This window comes from Pinus tabuliformis, chromosome 5_1 (assembly GCF_031772625.1).
Source record: "Pinus tabuliformis cultivar Carrire ecotype Pingquan chromosome 5_1, CPIR1, whole genome shotgun sequence".
Taxonomy (NCBI): Eukaryota; Viridiplantae; Streptophyta; class Pinopsida; order Pinales; family Pinaceae; genus Pinus; species Pinus tabuliformis.
In genome coordinates this window covers 684,106,117-684,120,153 of record NC_142305.1, presented here as the reverse complement: position 1 = coordinate 684,120,153, position 14,037 = coordinate 684,106,117, and the positions used below count along the sequence as shown (strand labels likewise).

General features: G+C 38.9%; 3 non-coding genes across 3 annotated transcripts; 1 reads left to right on the top strand and 2 right to left on the bottom strand.

Annotated features, from left to right (window-relative positions):
• Nucleotides 1-2,039: 2,039 nt before the first annotated feature.
• On the bottom strand, nucleotides 2,040-2,112 carry TRNAF-GAA (transfer RNA phenylalanine (anticodon GAA)). Its single transcript has one exon. It is a non-coding gene; the product is annotated as a tRNA-Phe (tRNA).
• Nucleotides 2,113-3,490: 1,378 nt separating this feature from the next.
• Nucleotides 3,491-3,563, top strand: TRNAT-UGU (transfer RNA threonine (anticodon UGU)). The gene has a single exon. It is a non-coding gene; the product is annotated as a tRNA-Thr (tRNA).
• A 1,202-nt stretch (nucleotides 3,564-4,765) lies between these two features.
• TRNAS-GGA (transfer RNA serine (anticodon GGA)) lies at nucleotides 4,766-4,852 on the bottom strand. Its single transcript has one exon. It is a non-coding gene; the product is annotated as a tRNA-Ser (tRNA).
• Nucleotides 4,853-14,037: the final 9,185 nt, after the last annotated feature.

Below are 14,037 nucleotides of genomic sequence, written 5' to 3'. Positions count from 1 at the left end.
TATATATATATATATATATATATATATATATATATATATATATATATATATATATATATATAGATATATATATCACTATTACCGGCTTATCTTGTCAATCATGTTATGGAATGGTTTTAAATTTACATGTATGATTATTGTAAATGTCTACTTGAGAAGCAATTGCATCTGCTAATGTATTTAAAGATCTTGGAATATGCTGATATTCAATATAATCAAATTCACGTTCCAAGAGACACACTCTCAAAAATAATCTCAATAAAACTGGATTTCTAATGGCATACACTCTATTAAGTTGTAATACAAAGAGTTTAGAATCTAACCTCACTATCAAACTCCGAATCCCAAATGAAATAGATTCAGATAATAACTCAATCACTGCACTATACTCGGCAATGTTGTTCGTTGTTTGACCGAGGCTTACCCCATGCATAGATACCAACTCGTCAGAGGGCAAATAGATAACCCAAGCTGCGGAAGAAATGTTATGTGTATTACGACAAGCACCATCAGCGAAAAAAATGTATGTTTGGAGAGGCATCGACATCTGCAATATCAAGAGTAAAACCAAGATAAGCAGGAATAATGACGAAAAAACACTCTCTAAGCTAAGCACACTGTTTAAACTAAAACACACTAGCTAGAAAGAAAAGCTATCCTAACTAAAAATATCCATACCCATTCTTTAAGCATAATACCTCTTTAGGTAAAGACCATTTCTGGGTTTACCCAAAGAGTCCCTGTCAAAGTCTACCAATTCATAGGCCCCTTTTGCTAGCTTTCGCTTAACAACATAGGGACCATGCCACATAGGAACGAATTTTCCAGCGCCTAATTTATCATTAGCTTGATCATAAACTAAGACTATATCTCCTTCCGAAAAATTTTGAGGGGTCACATTTCGATCATACTGAGCTTTCATACGTTTTGCGTGAGTCTCGATCGCCAATGCAGCATCACGTCGATTCTCATCTAATTGAGCCAAGTATAACAAATGTTTTTCCTCTTCAGAAGTGGCTGGAAGTAACTCGACGGCCATTTGCAATGACGGGATTTCGCATTCAATGGGTAACACAGCTTCCAGACCATAAACTAGTTGGAAAGGAGGGAACACTGTTGATGTTTTTATTGAAGTTCGATACGCCCAAAGCACTGAAAATAGCATGTTATGCCAATTTGATCAATGAATCCCAATGATTCGTCGGATCATGATGACTAAAACTTTGTTGATGGATTCAACCAGAACATTAGCTTGTGGATAATAAGGAGTTGAACTATCGTGACGCAAACCAAGCTGGCTTGTAAGTTCGTCATCATAACATTTCAAAAATGACGCCCATGATCAGTGATAATCGCCTGTGGGACACCAAACCTAGCAATTATATGATTGAACACGAAAATTGCAGTTGTCTTGCCGTCTGCCTCAAATGTAGGCATCGCCTCGGTCCACTTGGTAAAATAATCTACGCCCACCTAAACCAGAGGTTATTATAGATGCTATAACGAAACTTCGTGAAAGAAAAGAAAAGATAGTTCGATGGATATATGAGGCCCGAACTCCAACAAGGAAAGAATAAAATATTTCACTATAAATCATAGGGATCATCATATTGGATCCAGTATTCATACTAGAAACTATGGTCAAAAGTTATTACATCAATCTTACTCAATTCGAATCTACTTTCGAGATACCCTCTGCAACATTTGGATCTACTTCAACTCTGCAATTATAGATCTATCATTGGGATAATCTATCCCATTTCGATTCGGATGGAATAGGATGAATAGATTCCGACTAGTGCCGAATTATCAGTCCCACCGTCAAATCTTGACTTCTGAGTTCTCGATCCTACTTTTTTATATGTACAGAGTATCGTGATTCAATTGGAACGGACAGAGAGGGACAATATGAGCAAAGAAGAGGGAGAGAACAGATTGATCCATCTATCTATTTTGATCGGGGTGTCTCCGTATGTAGATATACATCTAGATAGAATAGATTTAGATAGATGGATATGGAGACATGGATATTGACATCTTGCCAGGAACCAGATTTGAACTGGTGGCACGAGGATTTTCAGTCCTCTGCTCTACCAACTGAGCTATCCCGGCTCTTCCCTGTGGATCATCCTGGTACAGGGTTTTAACTTGTGTCAACTAAAAAGAAGGAAAAAGGTATTTTTACTAGTTTTTAGAATGATCTTTATTATTTTCGATCTGGAAGTCACTAATATGATAAAAATGGACTGCAATTGAATAATTTCAAAATGATCTAATCTATGTAGATCATATATCACAAAATCAATTGATCATATGATCAGCTTATTAACAGATCAACTCAACTGGTCATAAGATGGATGAAAAGATTCATGTTCTAATTTCTTCTCTTCATGAAAAAAAAAAAATAGCGAGGTAAAAGAATCGAGAAATTAGAATGGATTCGAACCAATGGAATTGGAGAAGATAGATCAGTCCGTTCGGGAACGAACCTGGGTGGGGATAGAGGGACTTGAACCCTCACGGTCTATAAAGCCAACGGATTTTCCTCCTACTGCAATTTGCATTGTTGCTTACATTGACATGTAGAATTGGACTCTATCTTCATCCTCGTCCAACCATTTATTCCAAAAAATAATTCAATTCTCCATCTAGAGTAGATAAGTTCATAATTGGATTACTTAATGTCAAATCAGTACTTCAACTCGAATCTGGCATCTATCTTATGAATAAAATGCTTGGAACGATTCAAGTTCTGATCGCCAGTTTTGTCTGATGTTATATAACATCTCTCTCCATTTTTGAGGTGTAAATAGATCGTTCTATAACTACAGTATTGGACCAAATGAGATTCATTCGTTAGAATAGCTTCCATTGAGTCTCTGCACCTATCCCCTTCCTATCTTAGGAGAAGAAACATTGTCTTCATGAACCGGATTTGGCTCAGGATTACCCATTCAAAATATCCCAGGGTTCCCTGGATTTGGAAGCTATCACTTGGTAGGTTTCCATACCAAGGCTCAATTCGATCAAGTCCGTAGCGTCTACCAATTCCGCCATATCCCCTTCTCGAAGAACAAGATCATACCTTGATCTAATCCTATTATGTAATATCCATCAGCATTATTCATTGGATATTTGCTCAATATTGGGTGGGAGAAATATCCTCCCCTACTCCCCTTCTCTCCCCTTCTCTCCCCTTCTCTATCTCTACCCCAATCGAATATGACTGGGAATCATTATATTATTTATCCATTTGAAATGCAATGTTATTATCCTCCCCTAGTCGATTTGGAAGAGTGAGTAAAATGATCGATATCAATTGACCCTTACTTCTCCTTTCTTTCCCTTGAAAGAATCTACATTCAAACAATGTTCCGTTGTAATCGTAATCTGGATTGCGTCATTGAATCTGATTCGCGCTATAATCATTAGGATTCCAAAGGAATCTATGGATCTCACCCCAATGAAATGGGGAGTGATATTCCATCGAGCCTGCTTAGCTCAGAGGTTAGAGCATCGCACTTGTAATGCGATGGTCATCGGTTCGATCCCGATAGCTGGCTCTTTTCCGTTTCGTTCCTCTCATTTCCATAATCCACAAAGTTTTGTTAGGATCAAGATGGAATGGAGAATACTCTTACGATCGTTCGTCGGGTCCGTCATGCCATGATCATTTACTCCCAACTAGGAACGGGATGAATGAAATGATTGGAGCTATTAGGATCAATAACAAATTGGAGAAAGATCTTCGTTTTCCATATAAAAGAATTCCAGTAGTACTCATACGGGTTATACTATTCTTTCTTCTTTCTAGCACTATTTGTTAATTGAATAAGGAGTTTCTATGTCCCGTTATCGGGGACCTCGTTTAAAAATAATACGTCGTCTGAAAACTTTACCAGGTCTCACTAGTAAAAGACCCAAAAACAGAAAGGATTCTATGAACCGGTCTTCTTCCAGGAAAATATCTCAATATCGTATCCGGCTAGAAGAAAAACAGAAATTGCGTTTTCATTACGGACTAACGGAGCGACAATTGCTGAAATATGTTCGTATTGCTAGAAGAGCCAAAGGCTCAACGGGTCAGGTCCTATTGCAATTACTTGAAATGCGTTTGGATAATATTCTTTTTCGATTGGGTATGGCTCCCACCATTCCCGGAGCTAGATAATTAGTGAATCATGGACATATCCGGGTCAATGACCATATGGTAGATATACCAAGTTACCCTTGCAAACCTCAAGATGTGATTACTATAAGAGATCAACAAAGATTGAGAGCTATCATTAGGAAGAATATAGATCTATTCCAGAGGGATAAATTGCCAAATCATTTGACTTTTCATTCCTTACAATATAAAGGATTCATCAATCAAATAATAGATAGTAAATGGATCAATTTGAAGATTAATGAATTGCTGGTCGTAGAGTATTATTCCCGTCAAGCTTGAATTGAGAATGAAATGAAAGAGAGGGGTGGGTTGGTTGTTGGGCATCTGGAAATTATGTTCTTCTCCCTTCTTTTTCCCTTCCTCGAAGGAGACATTTTATAATCCTTACGTACGTTACTTGTTATCCGCGATACTTTTTTTTTATTGCTTCTTAAAATAGTCTTTACTTTTCCCATACCACGAACCGATGTTCGTTCTATTTTCTCTATTACAAATAGAGGTAGATTGATCCTGGAATTAGGAAATAGTCCAATTGGGATTCAATAGATTGGAAAAACAATGGATGAGAAGAAAATAGATAGTAGGGCGAAGATACGGAAAGAGAGGGATTCGAACCCTCGGAAAGCAGAAGCCTACATAGCAGTTCCAATGCTACGCCTTGAACCACTCGGCCATCTTTCCTATGAGATCTCTTGGTTCTAATTAATAAAATGAGTCAATAGCAACTTCCTTACGAAACGAATTCTTTTTGTTTGGGTACGAACAGTTCAATCTTTCGGAAATAAATAGATAATAAATAAGGTAATGATTCAATCCCCCCCGAAAAGACGAAAGGACATTTTTTACAACTTCCTCTTATTTTAGGAAATCCTCAATCATCTCGGTTAATCCGACGTATTCGGATCGCCTAATCAAGAATTTAAGACAGATTAGCTGATCCATTCCATATTATGATAATATATAGATCTGTAGTGATCATCTTATCAATTGTATAAGAACTAATTCTTTGGCAATGATCCTGTGTCATGATGACTATATTTTCCCGATATTCTTTTATCTATATGGATAAAGCACACAATTGCTGGGTAGGCATTTCATCCTCATTATGCAATGCTCGATCGTTTAACTCTTTCTTTGTTCGGATCATAATCGAATTGGACTTCCCGAGTTTACCCAATCTATTATTCTTTCAATACGAGCCTTTTTCCATTATTATTCATGTTACTAATGAACAATTATTCAATTTATTCCCTATCTATTCTAATTTTAAAGAATAGATTGGAATAGATTGGAATAGATAGAATGAGAACATATTTATGATTGTAAGGAAATCCATTTTATGGTATTGTGCACCAGAAAAAAATTTCGTTCATGGAATCATTTGCGTAAGGGAATGAAGGAAATTATCAAATCTGTAATTGACTATGCCTAGATCTCAGAGAAATGACAATTTTATTGATAAGACCTTCACAATTGTAGCAGATATATTATTGCGAATAATCCCGATGGCTCCGGGGGAGAAAGAAGCATTTACCTATTACAGAGATGGTGTGATTTGATATTTTTTCCGTTCTTCTTTTTTGGGGAAAGAAAAGGTAAGGTATTCGGGAATAAAAATTGGGTAAAATAAAACTTACGCTCAGTGAAGGTGAGTTCTGGAGATAGAACAATTCCTTCTGTCGTGTATCCCCGGTCAATGCACCTTTAGATGCTTTCATCTCCTGAGGATTTTAGTACCGAGCGAAAGGTTACACCTATGCAATAGGCCTTGCTTGTATAGTTGAACCTATTTGATAGGCGCGCATGAGGGGAGAAAGCACTACGTATGGAAATCGACAACACAAAAGCTTCGTTATAGCCCATATGCATTACCCTTTTCTGAAGGGTAGTGAGAATGGTTGGGACAACAAACATCCATCTCGTTTGTACTTCGGATACCCTTATAATGGAACCATCGGAGATTGTTGAAGTGATTAATCCCCGGAGAATACAGGGCGTTAAGAACAAAGAAATTGTTAGAGTTTCCATTCCTAGTAGTAAGATCCTTAGTATTTGGAAAAGAATCTTTGCAAGAAGGATGGCTAGAGATTCATTGGAAATACACTAGCCCCTGTTAATTCATAATATTGGGTCAGAATCTTTTTTTTTTTTCTTTCAATTCCACGGATTACTCCCCATATTACCTACTGTAAAGAAAGGAGGAGCCGTATGAGGTGGGAATCTCATGTATGGTTTTGAAGCGGAGATCATTTCAATGGAATGAACGACCGTAACGAATGTCAGCTCAATCGGAAGGGGAATATGCGGAAGCTTTACAAAATTATTATGAAGCTATGCGACTGGAAACTGATCCTTATGATCGAAGTTATATACTATATAATATAGGTCTTGTGCATACAAGTAATGGGGAACATACGAAGGCTTTGGAATATTATTTCCAAGCATTAGAACGGAACCCATCCTTACCACAAGCTCTTAATAATACGGCCTTGATCTGTCATTACGTGCGACTATCTGTACCATAGAATAACTTAGTTAATAACTACTACGAGTAAGGGCAAAAGAAAAGGCTTTCTACATATGCACCGTCCCAAGTAACGGTATTTTATCAGCTGTAGCGAAAAAAACTCTCATAGGAGCCCGAATATGAATAGATAGAGCCTAAATATTCCATGGATAATAAATTCAATTGATGATGGAAGCACCATAAAGATCAATTATTGAAAGAAGGTTCGGGCTGATACGATCAAATCTGCTCATTGACAAGAATCAGGAATCAACTTATGTAATAGAGTTGATCTACTAAGCTATTGAGCAGCGGTGTAGCATCAGATCCTAAAGATGTGAAGTACTCCAGCCAGAGAGTACTCTCCAAAAATTCTATACAGAACTGAGATAGTTACCTTGCAAAAAGACTTTGATTTGGACAATCAATCTGAAGTATAGAAAGAGATATACTTCATCTTTTTGAGGGTAGGAGAAAAGATAGAACCTGATCATTGAATTGATTGGAAGTTAAATCAGAAACTCATGTCATTGACTTTTTTTGGTCCTTTGGTTAATATGAACTCCCAATGAATCATCTCCAATTCTTTGGAAATTTTGGTAGAGGACTAAAGAATAGTGGATTGAGCCGTATGAGGTAGGAAACTCTCAAGTACGGTTCTGAGGGAAGAAAACTTTTCCAAGTTTACCTATCCCGACCGAGGAGAACAGGCCATTCGACAGGGAGATCCTGAAACTGCGGAGGCTTGGTTCGATCAAGCTGCTGAGTATTGGGAACAAGCTATAGCACTTGCTCCGGGCAATTACATTGAAGCACAAAATTGGTTAAAGATTACAGGACGCTTTGGAGAATGAGAGTTTCTATTATTGGGAAATCGTTTTCATTATTGAATATCTGACTCGAAATCAATGGGATTTTTCCAGAATATTCCCAAAAATTAGATTCTATTTCGTCGACATCTTATAGGAATATATTTACAATATAAAAAGAATACCTTTTCTGATTCTGGATTGTTGATGGATCTTCTTAATAGGGGTAAAATCCATCCGGATATTTTTTTCATTAATGATCCATGAATAACGATTTATAATGGATGGCCTTTTATATGGGACATACGGAGGAGTATCAATAGATGGATAAATAAATATATATATATATATATCCATATATACAGATATATTTATTTATCCATCTAGAAACGGTGTAATAATCACCGTTGCTTTTTAAAATTACAAAAAAAAGGCTTTTTTGCATGATAAAAGCCCACAGTCCATTGAGCACCTCAAAGATATGTCATAATAGAATTGAACACCTGCCTCAGATTGACTCCCGTATCATAGTCGCTCTAGTCATAAACTAGAAAATAAAGGGAGAAACGAGTTGAGATATATCTCTCGTAAGTTCACTAATTGCTATTGGCAGGTTTCTTATTATTTAAGTCCCGTCCGAAAAGGGGAGAATTCAATGACCATTCGTTCACCGGAACCAGAAGTAAAGAAAGTAAAGGTCGTAGTGGATAGAGATACTGTAAAAACATCTTTTGAAAAATGGGCCAAACCTGGTCATTTCTCAAGGACGCTAGCTAAAGGTCCTGATACTACCACTTGGATCTGGAACTTACATGCTGATGCTCACGATTTTGATAGCCATACTAATAATTTGGAAGAGATTTCTCGCAAAGTCTTTAGCGCTCATTTTGGTCAACTAGCCATCATCTTTATTTGGCTAAGTGGGATGTACTATCACGGCGCTCGTTTCTCCAATTATGAAGCATGGCTGGCTGATCCCACTCACATCAAACCCAGTGCCCAAATAGTTTGGCCAATAGTAGGCCAAGAAATATTGAATGGGGATGTAGGTGGAGGTTTTCGAGGGATACAAATAACCTCTGGGTTCTTCCAGATTTGGCAATCATCTGGAATAACCAGTGAATTACAACTTTACTGCACTGCAATTGGTGCATTGATCTTTGCAGCGTTAATGTTTTTTGCTGGTTGGTTCCATTATCACAAAGCTGCCCCAAAATTGGCTTGGTTCCAGGAAGTAGAATCCATGTTGAACCATCATTTAGCAGGGTTACTAGGACTTGGATCTCTATCTTGGGCAGGACACCAAATACACGTCTCTCTACCCATTAACCAACTTCTAGACGTTGGAGTGGATCCTAAAGAGATACCACTTCCTCATGAATTTATTTTCAATCGCGATCTTTTGGCTCAACTTTATCCCAGTTTTGCTAAGGGATTGACCCCATTTTTTACCCTGAATTGGTCAGAATATTCAGTCTTTTTGACTTTTCGTGGAGGATTAAATCCAGTAACGGGGGGTCTGTGGTTGACCGATACTGTGCATCATCATTTGGCTATTGCAGTTCTTTTCCTGATAGCCGGTCATATGTATAAGACCAATTGGCGCATTGGCCATAATCTCAAGGACCTTTTAGAAGCTCATAAAGGTCCATTTACGGGGGAGGGCCATAAAGGTCTTTACGAGATCTTAACTACCTCGTGGCATGCTCAGCTAGCTGTTAACCTAGCTATGTTAGGATCTTTAACTATTGTTGTAGCTCACCACATGTATTCGATGCCTCCCTACCCATACCTAGCTATTGATTATGGTACCCAACTCTCTCTGTTCACACATCATATGTGGATTGGTGGGTTTATCATAGTTGGCGCTGCTGCACATGCAGCGATTTTTATGGTAAGAGACTATGACCCAACTACTCAATACAACAATTTATTAGATCGCGTTCTTAGACATCGTGATGCAATTGTATCACACCTCAACTAGGTATGTATATTCTTAGGTTTCCATAGTTTTGGTCTGTATATTCATAATGATACTATCAGCGCTCTAGGACCCGGCCGAGTGAGGGTTACATGTAATAAAATCGATACCCCATTTGGAAAAGGACCAACGGCAATTATAGGGTGGGGAGGAGCAGTAGGAGCGCGCATCTTTCGATCAAAAATTTGGCAGTTGTGGCATTTTCGGACGGCGGTAATACAATCTTTAAACAAAGACGGCCAGAAGTAGCCATCGCGCAATATATTTTGGGCTGTGGCATACCCAGACATATGACCGCCACACGCTCCAGAGTGACAGTCATTTAGAACCCTTTCAGCTTCCTCGTGAGTTAAACAACGTCAAAAAACAGAGTCTGCCCCACGGCGATAAAGAGTATCTCCAATAATCCTGAATTGTTGGGACTAGAATCGTATTTTCCGACATTCTGACCTTGAAATTTCCGGCCGAAAGGATTGGGTCTAGAGATAAACGATGATATCCCCATACCATGGATCTAAAGTGCTGATTAGAAACAAAGATTCATCCGCAATGGGCTCTTTTGCCACAGTTTCCGTGTCAGCACGCGGGAAGTCACACATTAACTCTGCAAAAACTAAAGATTTCTTAGACTTATATTTTTCAAATTCCAAGTCAAACTCCTGCAGGATAACAATCCATTTAGAGTACTTGCCCCTAGCAATTGCTTGGTCAAAATGTAGATCATAGGGTTGCAATCCGAAATTACTGTAGTTTTACGTAGTAAAATGTAGTGACCAAAACGTTGGACAGCTTGAACAGCTGCCAATGCCAATTTCTCCACATGTGAGTATTTTAGCTCAGTTGGATTTAAAGTTCGACTAAGGTAATATATCACATGTTCAATACCAAATTCATCTTCCTGAACTAAGACCATTCCAATGGTGGAATGAGAGGCGGCGAGATACAAGAAGTAATCCTGGTTGTAGTTGGGAGGATGCAATAACGGTGCATGGGTCAATGCGTGTTTTAGTGCATCAAAAGATTTTTGAGCTATCTCATCCCAATAGAATGGAGTATTTTGTTTCAGCAACCGGGTAAAACCCTTTGTAACCTTGACGTAGTTAGGAATGAATCGTCGTAAAAAGTTTGCTTTCCCTTGCAAACTTTGGAGTTGGCGAAGACTCAAAGGAGGAGGCAATTTGACAATAGCTTCGACCTTCGAGGGATCGACGCGAATGCCAGCTTTCGAAACTACAAACCCCAGCAATCGACCCATTTCTATATAGAAAACACATTTGTGTGGATTCAACCGAATCCGATAATGCCTACACCTCATAAAAATTGCTTGTAAATGGACGAGGTGATCAGCTCGATGTAATGAATGAGCAGGAAAATCATCAAGATAGGGTTGCACAATGTGCTTGATGTCACGAAACATATAAGACATGGCCCTTTGAAAAGTTTCTCCGGCATTCTTGAGCCCAAAAGGTAATTTACAATAAGCAAATGTCCCCCATGGACAAATGAAAGTCATTTTTGGTTGATCGACAGGTAGAATATTGATTTGATTGTATCCGGAAAAACCATCCATGAAGGAGAATATTTCGCTGCCGGCACAATCATCAATGATTTGATCGATATAGGGAGTTGGGTAATTGTCCTTTGGACAGGCTCGATTAATGTCCCTATAATCGATACATATTCGTATTGTCCCTTGCTTTTTGTTAACCAGAACAATATTCGATACCCAATCCGTTAACGGGATCGGATAAATGAAACCTGCTTTCAGTAATTTTTCAACTTCTGCTTTAATAGCAGCAGCTTTTCTTGGGTGAATCTGACGCAAATGTTGTTGGACGGGTTTAGCGTCCGGGTAAGTCTTTATTTCATGAACAACAATCGCGGGATCAATTCCTGGCATTTCCTCATAGGACCAGGCAAACACGTCGCAGAATTCTTGAAATAGGGCCTTATATATTTGAATTTCGTCTTCTGTACACGAGGCACCTATATGAATGTTCTCAACAATTCCAGGCTTAACCGAAATGTCAATAGGAATAGTTCGAGAGATGTTTCCCAAATTTAACTCTGAATCAGGATGTTTCATTGGATTCTGAGTTTCCTTGACATATTCAGTCGTAAAAATTGATGAAAAATCATTTTTCAAACGATCATTCTCGGGTAAAAACGAAGATCTGTGATGGAGATCTTCCCATGGCAAATCATCTACACATAGGATTTCACGAATTTGCTCATCAGAGTGAACAAGTTTAGAAAACATGACTGAATCCGAGCTTGATGTGAAAAGTGATTCTTCACGGACCACATTCATTAAGTCAATTTCGGTTGAAGATGGGTTGGTAAATGATTGCACGGCCTCATACGCAATTTCATATGGACTCAAAGGTATGACATCACCAAATGAGTCTATCTCAAATTCAGAAGGAACGATCCAAGGATCATCATAAACAATGGTGTCTGACGTAATCATATGAATGGTTGCAAATGAAGACGATGCGTTGATCGGAGGAAAAGGAAAAGTTCCCAGTAAACTGGCATCTTTAACTAATCCTACTCCAACATCCTTATATGGGATAGTCGTCTTACCGACATGCTGAATACTTTCAGAAGAGGCTAGGTCGGATGAAAAGTAAGCCAGTTGGTCTATTGTTACGATCTTTCCATTATGAGGAAACTTTATAACCCGAAAGACCGATGAAACGACAGCTGTCATAGCATAAGACCAACTACGACCCAAGAGAAGGTTGTAATCTAGAGGGGCATCAACCACCTCCACATCTAGATTAACGGTTTTTCCTTCAACCCCTATAGGTAAATCCTGTAGAATTCCAAAAGGATGAAACCCACGGCCATCAAAGGCCTTTAGAATCATCGGGGATTGATTTAGCGAAGGAGAACCAAGCGATCTCCAACACTGTATCGACATAATACACGTTGAAGCTCCCTCATCAATCACAGTCCGATGAATAGGCCTGTTTTTTACTATCACTGGAATCTGGAAAGCCATTTGATGAGGTAAGCGCGGTGTACTATTTTCTAGATCGAAAATTATTAGGTTCGAGTCCTGAGCATCAACAGCTCCTATAGCCGACAAAAGTAATTTACACTGTGCTGGACATGATTGCAGCACCTCCAAAGCTGACATTGCTGAAGGTGAAAAAGTTAAATCCTCCACAATGTTATAGTTCTGAGCCGCTCTCGCATGTGGATTGAAAGCTAACTTTCGAAGTATACCCTTGGCGGGCGGTCTTGATTAGGTTTCTCGATCTGTAGTGGATCGGAACCGGGAGCTGAGGTTGATGGATTAGAATGAGAAGATTCTACTTCCTTACCATCAACAGGACTTTTACTACCATAATCATGCGATCGAGTCGCAATCCTAACATGGGACATCATCAGTATGGGTTCATCATTGGCACTCGAGGAAGAACCTATCATCTTACTGTCTTGACTTGGAAAAGGATCCTTCAAAACAGCAAGCGTTTGGGAACCTTTGACAATCTTCGCAACCTCTGCACGATGAGGGTAGTCTCTTGTAAAATGTTCGTCATCACAAATGAGACAAGGATAACGAGGTTTGCGTTTTTCATCATTGGATTCCGATTTTTCAGGTTTCTCCTGTGAATTTTTGTTCGTTTTATTTTTCTTCTTCCCTTTCTTCTTCCCACCAGCTTTTGATTTGGCTGTAGATGACTCTACAACGTGAATATCGGCAGAAATCTCCATGGAAGAATATCTTGTCAGGGAATCAGGCAAGGTTATGATAGGAGAAGAATTCTTGGAAGACTTCTTCTTACTTTTAGTGTTAACCGTACCAATCATACCATCAGCGGCATGAGATCCCGAAGGAGCTGCAACGATTTGATTTTTCTTGGGAAGATCGGGGATTTTCTCGTGTAACGTACCTAATTGAGTATAAACCAAGTCAAGGTACTGTGCTTGAGCAATTACTTTCTCCTCAGTAACAACTCCGGCTTTAGCTACATCTTCAGTGATCTTTGGCAGCAAAGACTTTACAAACCACTCAGCCAAGATCTGATCCGGAATAAAAACCTTCACTAAACGTCATCGACGTCTCCATTCATGAATATGATCTAAAATGTAAGTGGACGTCGATTGCTTTAATGAAGTTAGTAATTTCGTGCCATTGTCATATCTGACTGGCAACTAAAAATGAGTTAAAAATGAGGTAGCTAACTGACTAAAATTATAAAAATTGCCTCGCGGTAACTCAATGTACCACTTGGCCGCAAGACCAATTAGAGTGCGCTGGAGAAGCCTTAGACGGATTGAATCATCTGAAATGGAGTTAGACGCACACCAGAGGTGATAAGTCATCACATGGTTCGACGGGTCCTCTCCTGATTTGCCTTCGAACTTAGGAATATCACTAGGAAACTTATTCGGCATTGGCGGCCAAAACGGAAGATAATTAATGGGATCGTTCATTAGGCGCGACAAGTCAGGCAAGTCCAAAGTTGTGATAAATGGTAACTGACGATTAGGGTCCCTAAAACTCTGGGTCATGAGACCAGCCCCAGGAGGAGGATATCCAGGATAACTAGAAATA